Source organism: Triticum dicoccoides, chromosome 3B, assembly GCF_002162155.2.
Source record: "Triticum dicoccoides isolate Atlit2015 ecotype Zavitan chromosome 3B, WEW_v2.0, whole genome shotgun sequence".
NCBI classification, from domain to species: domain Eukaryota; kingdom Viridiplantae; phylum Streptophyta; class Magnoliopsida; order Poales; family Poaceae; genus Triticum; species Triticum dicoccoides.
Genome location: NC_041385.1, coordinates 289,308,912 through 289,320,636, shown reverse-complemented (window position 1 = coordinate 289,320,636; position 11,725 = coordinate 289,308,912).

The window sequence follows — 11,725 nt, the reverse complement described above, 5'->3', positions numbered from 1 at the left end:
TGCGGGGGCGACCGACCCAGGTCCCGTGCTCGTGTCGCGATGCCCGTGGGGCAAGGACTGGGAGTGGTGCTCCTTCAGTGGACCCGGATAGGAGGGCTTTAGGCGACCGAGGCAGAAAACACTCGTGAGGGCGCCCGGGTACCTCCCTTGCGAGACTTGCGCATGGGAAAACCAAAGCAGGTGAGCAAAAAAGGAGAAAAAAGGGGGGGCTCGAGCCAGAAGCAGGGACAACTTCGATAAAACTCCAAATAGGAAAGAACAAGCCAACTGCAGAAAGCAAATGAAAAAGCCGCGTTCGGCACCTAATCTAGTATTCGACGTCTTCTCACCAGCGGGGAGCTAAGTGCTGCCACTGGGCGTGGGCGGGAGCCACCGAGGCCAGAGGGTGGCACTCCGAAGACTCCGGGGCGTGTACAGCCCCACTCATTATTACGTGAGAGTGTCACGGCAGCGAGCGTCACAGGCATTGGCCTTGTTCACAGGCACTGGGCCTTCTCCAAAACGCGGTAGCTTCACAGGCGTTGGCCTTGTTCACAGGCACCGGGTCTTCTCCAAAATGCGGTAGCTTCACAGGCGTCGGCCTTCTTCACAGGCACCGGGCCTTCTCCAAAATGCGGTAGCTTCACATGCGTTGGCCTTCTTCATAGGCACCGGGCCTTTTCCACAGGCACTAGGCCTCGCTCAGGGGTAGAACCTCCGGAGATGTTGAATGTTCCACGCGTTCTTTATGGGTACTCCCTCTTGGGTCTCTAAGCACGCGGAGCCGGGCCTGGAAAGATGAACAACCTTGAACGGGCCCTCTCACATGGGAGAGATCTTGTGCAACCCTTCCCTGGAGAGGACCCGCCTGAGCATGAGGTCCCCTACCTCAAGAGTCCTGGGGCGGATGTTGCGGCAGTGGTACTGCCGCAGCGCCTGTTGATACCTTGCTGCTCGCAGTGCGGCCTCTCGACGTCGTTCCTCCCCCAGCACGAGATCCGTCCCCCGCATGGCGTCCTGCTGCACCTCGTCGAACGCCAGGACCCGTGCGGAACGATGCCTGACCTCGTGGGGGAGGACTACCTCAGCTCCGTAGACGAGGAAGAACAGAGTCTCGCCAGTTGGTTTGGCCGCGGTCGTCCGGATAGACCACAACACGGAGTGGAGCTCGTCGTACCAGCCCCTGCCGCAGTCCTCCAGCTTCTTCTTGAAGGTCCTGGTTTTGAGGCCCCTTAGGACCTCTGCATTGGCTCGCTCGGCCTGACCGTTGCTCCGGGGGTGCGCTACTGAAGCGTAGCATATCTGTGTTCCAAGGTTAGCACAATATGTTTTGAAGAGGTTACTGGTGAATTGCGAACCGTTGTCGGTGATGATGCGGTTGGGCACTCCGAAGCGGCTCACGAGGCCCTTGATGAACTTGACCGTGGAGCCTGCGGGGATGGTGCGGACAGCTTCCACCTCAGCCCACTTGGTGAACCTGTCCATGGCAACGTAGAGATAGCGATAGCCCCCCGACGCCCGAGGGAACGGGCCCAGAATGTCCAGTCCCCAGACTGCGAACGACCATGAAAGGGGTATAGTCTGCAGACCCCCCGCCGGCTGATGGATCTGCTTGGCATGGAATTGGTAGGCCTCACAAGCCTTCACTAGCTCCACGGCGTCACTGAGTGCCATGGGCCAATAGAACCCGCTGCGGAATGCCTTGCCAACGAGGGTCCGCGATGATGAGTGATGCCCACAGTCCCCATCGTGTATGTCTGCCAGCAGCTCCTTCCCTTGCTCTCTGGAAATGCAACATAGGGACACATCATTTGGTCGCCTTCGGTAGAGCTCTCCTTCCTTGATGCAGTAGGCCGTGGCCTGCCGCGCCACGTGCTCTGCTTCCTCCTCCTTCTCCGGCAAGGTCCGTTGTGTCAGGTAGTTTCTGAGCTCTGTAATCCAGCATCCTTTCTGAGGCTTCGACGCCAGGAGCAGGCGTGCCCCTGAGGCTGGGCCGCAGATCGGGGCTCCGGAGGCAGGCGGCTGAGGGAGCTCTTCCGGAGGCTGCGCCGTGCTTGATAGTGATGGCGCCGCCGAGGGCTTGAAGAGTCGCTCCTCAAAGACACCAGGCTCCAGAGGCAGCCGCCTGGATGCCCTCTTGGAGATGTCATCAGCCTCTTGATTGGTGCCGCGGGGCACATGCTGCAACTCCAGCCCCCAGAACTGCTTCTCCATCATGCGGACCTCCGCGAGGTAGGCTTCCATGTGCTCGTCCTTTGGCTCGTATACTTTGTTGGAGAAGTTGACGAGGAGCTGTGAATCACGCTTGATGGTGAGGCGCTTTACCCCAAAGGCGACTGCAGCCTTTAGGCCTGCTATCAGGCCTTCGTACTCTGCTATGTTGTTGGAGACCTTCTCTCCATGCTGGAAACAGAGTTGTACGGTGTAATAGAGCTTGTCTTGAGTGGGAGATACGAGCACCGCGCCAGCCCCTATGTCATGTCGGGAGAACACCCCATCGAAGTACATGACCCAGCCATCCGGTGCCTCGCTTCCCGGGGAAAGCGATCGATCCTCACCAGCCTCAAGGCCTGGCGCCTCTGCCCATTCCGCCACGAAGTCCGCAAGTGCAGCCCCCTTGATGACTCTGGTCATGCTAAACTCTATCTGAAACGCTTGCAGCTCGATGTTCCACTCAGTGACTCTCCCAGCTGAGTTGGGGCTCCTGAGTACCCTTTCCAAGGGGTACGTTGAGACGACCTTGATTGGATGGCCTTGGAAGTAGTGTCGCAGCTTGCGTGAGGCCACCAGCAGCGCGAGGAGGAGTTTTTGAGGCATAGGGTACCGCACCCTTGCGTCTCGTAGCACCGTGCTGACGAAGTACACGAGGTGCTCGACGAGATTGAGAGTGCTGGCGCTGCTTGCGTCCTCCGGAGGTAGGGGTGCCTCCTGAGACGACGGAGCCCCCAGCGACTGATCTCTTGGAGGGGCCTCTTCTGTTCCGGGTGTGCCCCCTTGCTGCGGCTGATCCTTTTTGGCTGCGGTCGCGGTCTCTGTGAAGCCTTCTTGGCTCTGCTTTGCTTCGTCCCAGACGGTTGTTGCGGCCTTGGTCCGACGCTCCTCCCTAACTGCCACTAGGGCTGCGCTGGCGGAGTAGGGGTGGCTGCAAGGTAGAGCACTAGGGGCTCTCAAGGACGCGGGGCTACCATCACCGGAGGGCTGGTTAAGTACCTCTTGAGATCCTGGAACACCTTGTCGGCCTCTTCACTCCATTCAAAGGGGCCCTTCTTCTTCATCAGCTTGAAGAAGGGCAGTGCTCGTTCCCCCAGCTTGGATATGAAGCGTCCTAGTGCGGTCACACGCCCGGTGAGCTTCTGCATCTCTTTGAGGGTCTTCGGCGGGCTCATGTCCTTGACTGCTTTGACCTTCTCTGGGTTGGCCTCGATGCCCCTGTGAGATACGAGGAAACCCAGGAGCTTGCCCGAGGGGACTCCAAACACACACTTCTCCGTGTTGAGCCGTAGGTCCACCTCATTAAGGCTCGTGAAGGTTTCCTCCAAGTCCTGTATCAGGGTTTTTGCCCCCCGAGACTTCACCACAATGTCATCGACGTAAGCCTCAGCATTCCTCCCGAGCTGCCGACCCAAGGCGATGTGCATCAGCCGCTGAAAGGTCGCACCCGCGTTGCGCAGCCCAAACGACATGCATGTATAGCAGTACATTCCACACGGGGTCAGGAAAGTCATCTTTTCCACGTCTTCTACCGCCATCTTGATCTGGTGATAGCCCGAGAAGGCATCCAGGAAGCATAACAGGTCACACTCAGCGGTGGAGTCGATGATCTGGTCGATGCGAGGAAGCGGAAATGGATCCTGCGGGCAGGCCTTGTTGAGGTTGGTGAAGTCGACACACATGTGTTCCTTTCCTCCCTTTTTTGGCACGACAACCGGGTTAGCCAACCAATCTGGGTAGCGGACCTCGCGAATAACCCCTGCCGCCTCTAGCTTGCGGGTATCTTGGACGATGAACGCTTGCTTCTCAGTGGACTGTCGCCTCGCTTTTTGCTTCACGGGGCACACGTTGGGGCACACGTTGAGGTGATGCTCAATCACGCCCCTCGGGACCCCTGCTAGCTGATCAGGTTCCCGCACGAACACCTTCTTGTTCGCGCGCAGGAACTGTACCAAGGCCTCCTCCTGCTCGGGTTCGAGGTTAGCGCCTATGGTGAAGGTGGCACTGGTGGACCCGTCCTCGTCGACCGGCACCTGCTTGGTTTCCGCCTTGTCTTGGGTGAATAGCTGCTTCTTCTTGGCTGGTGCGGCCCCCTTGGGCTCAGGGGCGTCAGAGCTGGCAGGCTGCGCTGCCGCAGCTGTCTTGAAGGCAAGCTTGAGTTCCTGCAGCGCATCTCTTGCGTCTCCTGACACGGTAAGGACGCCGCTGCTCCCGGGCATCTTCATGAGGTTGTACGCCGGGTGAGTCGCTTCCATGAACCGGGCCAAGGCCGGGTAGACGAGGATGGCGTTGTAGGGGAGGCCGATGGGGGCGATGTCGAAGTCGATCAGCTCTATGCGGAAGTTATCATAGGTGCCGAAGGTCACCGGGAGGCGGATCTGCCCTAAGGAGACAGTGGAACCGGCTCCAACACCCGAGAAGGGCCTACTAGGCTGAAGCCGCTCGAGTGGCACGTGGAGGAGGCTAAAGGCCTCCATTGGGAGCACGTTGAGGCCAGCTCCGCCATCGATGAGGGTCCTGGTGACAGCCACTTGGCAGATGGTGGGGGTGCACAGCATCGGGAGCGCACCCGAATCGGCGAGGTTGGAGGGGTGGTCTTCCGAGTTGAAGGTCAGATCAGCCTCGGGAGCCACCCAACCTGGGGGAGCTCCCTGACGCTTGGAGGCGACACTGATCTGGCGGGTGAATGGCTTGACGTGGCGGCTCGCGGGCGGTGCCTACGAGCCGCCAAGGAGGGCTGCGACGACCAGGGGTGCTGGCGCGGCATAACGGGCGAGGAAGAGGCTGCGCAGCTCCTCCCAGGAGGTCACAGAAGCCGTCGGTAGGTGGAGCAGCCACATGCGCAGGACGCTGGTGAGGGCCATGGGAAACCAGTTGGCCATCACCACGTTGTCGCCCCTAGCCTGGAGGACAGCCTCCTCGTATGCCAGTAGGAAACCAGCGGGTCCGCCGTGCTGTTGTAGCGCGGCGGCATCTTGGGCCTGAACTTGGGCGGCCACTGCACCTGCCGCAAGGGGGGGGGGGCAAGGCTCGGAGCCCCCTGGTCCCAGCATCAATGTCGGTTGTTGGAGCGGGCGGCGCTTCTGTGGGGGCACGACGGCGCGAGTCGACGATCCGGGCGGAGTCAGCAACGGGGTGGCGGCGCGGCCATCATGCCGCACCGGAGGATGCAGGGTGAGGCCTGCTGCTCGTTCCCCGCCGGGCCGGTGGCAGCGTTGGTAGCAGGCGATGGGGAACGGCGTGGGCGTCCGCCGATGGGCGCTGTCTGGGCGACGCGGGATGCGAGAGCAGCCCGACGCTCGGCGCAAGCTCGGCGAGCGTCCGCCATGCTCACGGCTGAAGATGAGACACGACCAGCGGAGGAAAGATTCCGGCGCACCCCTACCTGGCGCGCCAAATGTCGGATTTCGGGTTCCGGCTGACCCTTGAGGTTCGAACACTGGGGTGCGCACGAAGATCTCTCCCCTACCAGCTCACGTCTCGAAGTCTCGCAAAGATCTAAGCAAGAAAGATGAACACACAAGGGACACGAGATTTATACTGGTTCAGGCCACCATTGTGGTGTAATACCATACTCCAGTGTGTGGTGTGGTGGATTGCCTCAGGGGCTGATGATGAACAGTACAAAGGGAGACAGCCTCACGAGGGGCTGTTCTTGAGCTGGTGCGATGAACTGCTTGGGTGAGTTCAATCGCTTCTCTCTCTCTCTAGTCGATCTCTAGATGATCTTTCGATTGTGGTGGTTAGTCCTATTTATAGAGCGAGGCCCTGGGCCTCTCCCCAAATAATGAGCAGGAAGGGCGCCAACAATTGTCCATTTTGAAGGGGAACATCTGGTACACTTATCCTGACTAATGTTGGTCTTCGGCTGCCAAAGGTCCAGACAGTGACGCCGCCCTGGGCTCCACGATGCCCTCCATCCTGCCGTTCTGCTGGTCTTGGTCTTGTTGCACCGAAACGGTAACCTTTGCCTGATGCCTTGGCCTGTGCTTGCCCCCTTTGCACCGAAAGGGAAACAAGGACACTGCGCAGGCCGGCGCCCACCTGGCGCCCGCCTAGTCCTTGATCGTCATGGCTTGCATCATGGGCCCCTCGGGAGGTGCCCTGCCTTGATCTCTCCGCCTCCTCGCGAGCCTGCCTGAGGAGGCTGCTCCTAAGGAAGCTCCCTGTCGTCCGCCCCGCGAGGCTTGGCCCCTCGCGAGGGTCTTGAGCTTGAGTTGATGGAGCTGGGCTGCATTGGGCCCCCACTTGAGCCACGCCGCAGGCCGCAGGCAGGCAAGTCTGGGGACCCCCTTTCCCAGAACGCTGACAATGCCTTTTCTTCACCATTATATGCATCGATATGACTTAAGATGTGGCCAAGCTGGGTTGCCTGGCTCTTGTGTTTATGCCCTACGTTCCCGTTAATTTGGCTAGGGCATAAGGGGAGCACCTCTGCGATTGTTACTGCCAGTTCAGCCGGATGTGTACCTCAGACTGGGTGAAGCCGAAAGCTAGCGTCCTTAAGGGAATATTCGGTCGGTGAACAAAAGATGTATTCGTTTATTACAACATAAATCCCCAGAAGTTTTGTATCCTGCGTCCTTGTTCGCAGTCCGGACATGTGCATCGTCACATGCGTACCCAGGGAAAGGAACCCCTAACGGAACTATTCTCCCTGGAAGATGTTTCTTACTATCCATGTAATATAACATAACTAGTTGGGTACTTGTCTATTCAAGCACTTATGACCCCTATGCCTAGTTTCCACGCATACCCCGGTTCTGTATAACTGAGAGGGTATTCGGACACACCCCGGACTGTCGGATCCGGGGGCTGAAGCAAAAAGGTCCGCCATGACAAATGATTTTAATCTGGCTAGGGACTATTTATGTCCATTGAATTACACAGTCACTTGGACTAACTATATTCCTCCTCTATGCCATCCAACAGGCTATCTAGCTTACAATCCTGTTGGGAATACTTTGCGGCTAATGCCACCTGGTCATACACCAGACTCACGGAAATTTCTTGCCCATTTGGCCCCACCGGTCCGACCTCGGCCATATGGTTCGGGTCCAGCTTGGTGTAGCGCGTCTTCACCATAGCCCAGGCTTCTCTTGCACCTTGCCGGCAGGCTGGCATCTTCCACAATCGGAAGCGCCGCCGTGCTCCTTGAAGCATATCCACAAGCTCCCCCATGCCATTTGGCATGAAGCTTGATGGCCACAGGGCCTGAGCAACGCCCTGCATCACCTGCCGAGCTCGCTTGTGCAGTTGCGAGAGGTCTTGCAGTAAATTGCCCGCAGACGAGGGCATCTCCTCCTTGGGGTGGCCCGTTAACATTCCTGCAAGTAAAAATTCTTTCAATATGCTTCCTCACCGAGCTGTATTACAGTTCGTCTAGGCAATTACCATAAATGCCGCGTCGAAGCCTTTTGTTCTCCTTCATGGAGTCCGCCAGCTGGGCGCGGATGTCTTTTAATTCCACGTCCAACCGGACATTGGCATCTTGAAGATTGTTCTTCTCCTGCCGAACTTGCGTAAGAACGCGCTCGCCGGCCTTTAGCTACCTTTTGTGATGCGACTCGTCATCTCTTACGCCCTCCAGATTCACCCCGGGATTGTCTGCAGAATTTTCTGTTAGACTCATCACACCAGCCACTTACTAACTGGTGCATCTTCGTACAATTGAGACAAATATTACCGGATGAGGCCTTCTGGGATTCCTCTAACTTGGCAACCATGGCCCTCAGCTGGGTCTTGCACTCCTCCAGCTCCCGAGACAATTGCTTATTCTTATCTACAAGGACCTGTGCATAAATTGATCCTTAAAACAGTTGTTCCAACTGTTTCAAGTCTCAGGGGCTACTGCTATACATGCTTATCAAATTTTCTTACCCATACATATTTCGTATACTGGTCCGTCGCTCGGGCGAGCCCACCTTGAGCATCCCGGATGTATGCGTCTCCCGAATTGAAAGCATTAAATGCCTCTTTGGAAAAGATGTTGTGGCGAAATACGGCTTGTCGGCGCCGGTGATTCATGGCGCTCTCTACTTCGGAATTCGTGGCGGAGAGCATGTCCGCATCCTCTGTCGGAGGACAATGCAGCATCGTCCCCACGTCCGCCTCCTCTAATGAAGCCGGCTCTGGAATCCGGCTGGTGGAAGCGTGATTGGCAGGATCCCCGGATATAGTCCGGATACTCCTCTTCCTGCCAGGACACGAAGGGCGCTGTCACATTTCAAATACAATAATCACAGAACTGGTTTTTACCTTACCTCTGTAGCGGCATTTCGGCCCTAACCGCCTTCCTCTTAAGCCTGCCCGATCCAGACACCCATTGCCGACGAGCCCCTAGGGGTTCGGCCCCGCGCTTCGATCGTCGTCTCTACAAAAACACGACACTTCAGGTACAAGGCATGCTATTAGAAAGGAATCTTCTTCGGAGGATAGGGTGTTTCGGCTTGGCTTACGCGCGACGTGGGTAGCAGTCTGGGATAGTCGGCGGTAATGGCCACTGAGGCGCCATCACAGCTCGCCTGATAAAATATCCCGTTGATGAGCTCCATAGTAATGTCCGGATCTTCTTCGAGCCCTGGATTGAGGGCCCTTCCGGGGTCCTCTGGCTGTGGGGAGGGGCTGGAGATTCCTTCTACGGCCCTCCTCAGTTCCTGCTCGGAAATATTGAGGTAAATAATCTTGGCAAAGAACGCCACAGTAAGTAAAGCAGGGGAAAGAATGATGACTTACCTAGTTTGGGGGGTTGTGCATAGAAAACCCATCCCGTGGTTTAATGTGAAGGAATTCTTCTTCTTCCCCTTTATATAAATCGGACAGTATCCTCGCCAGAGCCTTGGCAGAGTCCGGACCTTTATGGCCACAGCGGGTGGCATCATCTTCCCCATTGTAGTGCCACATGGGCTTCCCCCGATATTGAAGCGGCTGCACTCCTCGCATTATGCATATTGCCATGACCTCGACTATCATCAGTCCGGATTTGGCCAGTAACTTTATCCGGCTCATCAGAAAATGTATTTCTCTAGTATCCTCCTCTTGGGGGCCCCGAGGGCGCCAACTTCGACGCGCCTTCGGTGGAGCGTTGTTGAACTCAGGGAGACCTGTCCGTACTGGATCCGGAAGGGGAACGTCGTCGACATAAAACCACTTCGAGGGCCAGTTCTCCGGTGCCTTCTTGGGAGTGCCGGATAGGTATCCGGTCTCGGCGATGCGCCATACTTCGGCTCCGCCCACTTGACATAGGGATTCTCCCTGGTTGTGAGGGACAAGGTAGAATAGCTTCTTCCACAACCCAAAGTGAGCCTCGCAACCCAGGAATAGCTAACAAAGAGCAACATATCTTGCTATATGCAGCACGGAGGCAGGGGTGAGGTTGTGCAACTGGAGGCCGTAGAACTATAGAAGCCCACGAAGAAATGGGTGGATAGGAAACCCGACGCCCCTTAACAGATGCGAGATGAGGCATATTCGCTCCTCTGGGGAAGGATTAGGAGATCCCTCCGCTTGCTCCCCGCCATTATAAGTGGCTATTCCGGCTCGGACAGAGACCATGAACGCCGGTGGGAGAAACCCTTGGGTTTGTAACTCCATCAAACGGCTATGAGGGGTTGAACACGCTTCCGAGTCACCCGTCTTGGAGCGGGGAGAGCGAGAAGAAGAGCTGCGACGAGCGGCCATGTTGGAATGGTTTTTCCAGAGCACTCTGTTGGATGCTTGCTCGAGGGAAGAGGATGAGGTTTGGATCTGAGGATCCCCGTCTCTTCAAATAGACGGTCAACCTACCGGACCAGGGGGTGGCAAATGCAAAAATGCCTCGGCCCCTCGCATTTGCTCGACATGCGGAAAGGGTCATTATTGAGGCTCAGAAGCCGTGGAGTATAACATTAATGGGAAGTCGGACACTGTTCGTCGTAACAAGTACTTTCGAGTATTCGGGAATGGAACCCGCCTTGCAATGCCGAAAACAAGACTGCATGCCGGACTCATCGTCATTAAAGCCTGGTTCAGGGTCTACTAAGGGATTCCTGGATTAGGGGGTATCCGGACAGCCGAACTATCTGCTTCGTCCGGACTATTGGAGCGTGAAGATACAAGACTCAAGACTCCGTCCCGTGTCCGGGTGGGACTCTCCTTTGCGTGGAAGACAAGCTTGGCGATCCGGATATTATATTTCCTTCCTTGTAACCGACTCCATGTAAACCCTAGCCCTCTTTGGTGTCTATATAAACCGGAGAGGTTGGTCCTTAGAAGGCCGATCACAATCATAATCATCATAGGCTAGCTTCTAGGGTTTAGCCTCTACGATCTTGTGGTAGATCTACTCTTGTACTACTCATATCATCAATATTAATCAAGCAGGAAGTAGGGTTTTACCTTTATCGAGAGGGCCCGAACCTGGGTAACCATTGTGTCCCTTGCTTCCTGTTACCATCAGCCTAAGACGCACAGATCGGGACCCCCTACCCGAGATCTGACGGTTTTGACATCGACACCAGGTGCCTCAATCCACCCAGATGTGTATTAAAGTTACCACCTTAAGTTGAACCATTAATTAACAATCTCACATCTGTCATGGATACACTCACCCAATCCACGTCTACTAGCATAGCATAGCAATATAAGCAACGTAGAAGTAACTCCCAAAGGTTTGGTAATAAACAGGACAATAGGTGCTACCTCATCTACTTCCTAAAACCCATATATTAATCAGATCCTAACTATGAAATTGTTTGAGGATTGATCTAATGCAATAAAACTGGATAGATAAAGAGGTATGATCAAAGTGTTACTTGCCTTGCTGATGATCCGTGAAACCTAGAGACTCGTAGTAGCACGCTGCGCACTCCGGGTACTCTATTGTAAACAAACAAGCACACAACAAGCACTCATCTAATGCACAGGTAAAACTCAAATAAGAGATCTAACCAGAAAGTTCAACTTAAGAACTCCGGTTTGCAAAAAGAATCAAATCAAACGAAGCAACGGAACTCAAACGGCGAAAGAAACAAGCTTCGTGTACCAATCTGGACCTAAGTCAAATTTTACAGTAGCAAAAACTTGTTTGAGTTGGTTAAACGGAAAGAGGGTTTCGAGACGAAACTCTAGGCGCTTGAATCGCCTGATTACGATACACGAGCGAAAAGTTATACTAAAACGAAAATTGGATGTGGAATCGCGATCGAGAATAATCGCGAAAAATCTGAGAAATAGAAAAACGGCCGAACAGGCTAACGAATGAACGTTCGCTGTCTGCGGTAAACAAAGAAAACCGTTTGTTAAAATGAACGTACGGACGAACGTCCACTAAATAACTAAACCGAGAAAAAACCGACAAACCGATCTAAAAAACGGATCTAGGTTTTTTTTTAAAACGGACGGTTTTATATATAAAAAAACCGGCGGCGGCTACCTCGGGTCCGGCGAGAACTCCGATGAGGCGGCGGCGGCTACGGGCGGCGGATCAGGCGGCGGGGCGTGGGGCGACGGTGGCGGCACGGGCGGCGGGGTCGGCGGCGGCTCTGGCGGCGACGCG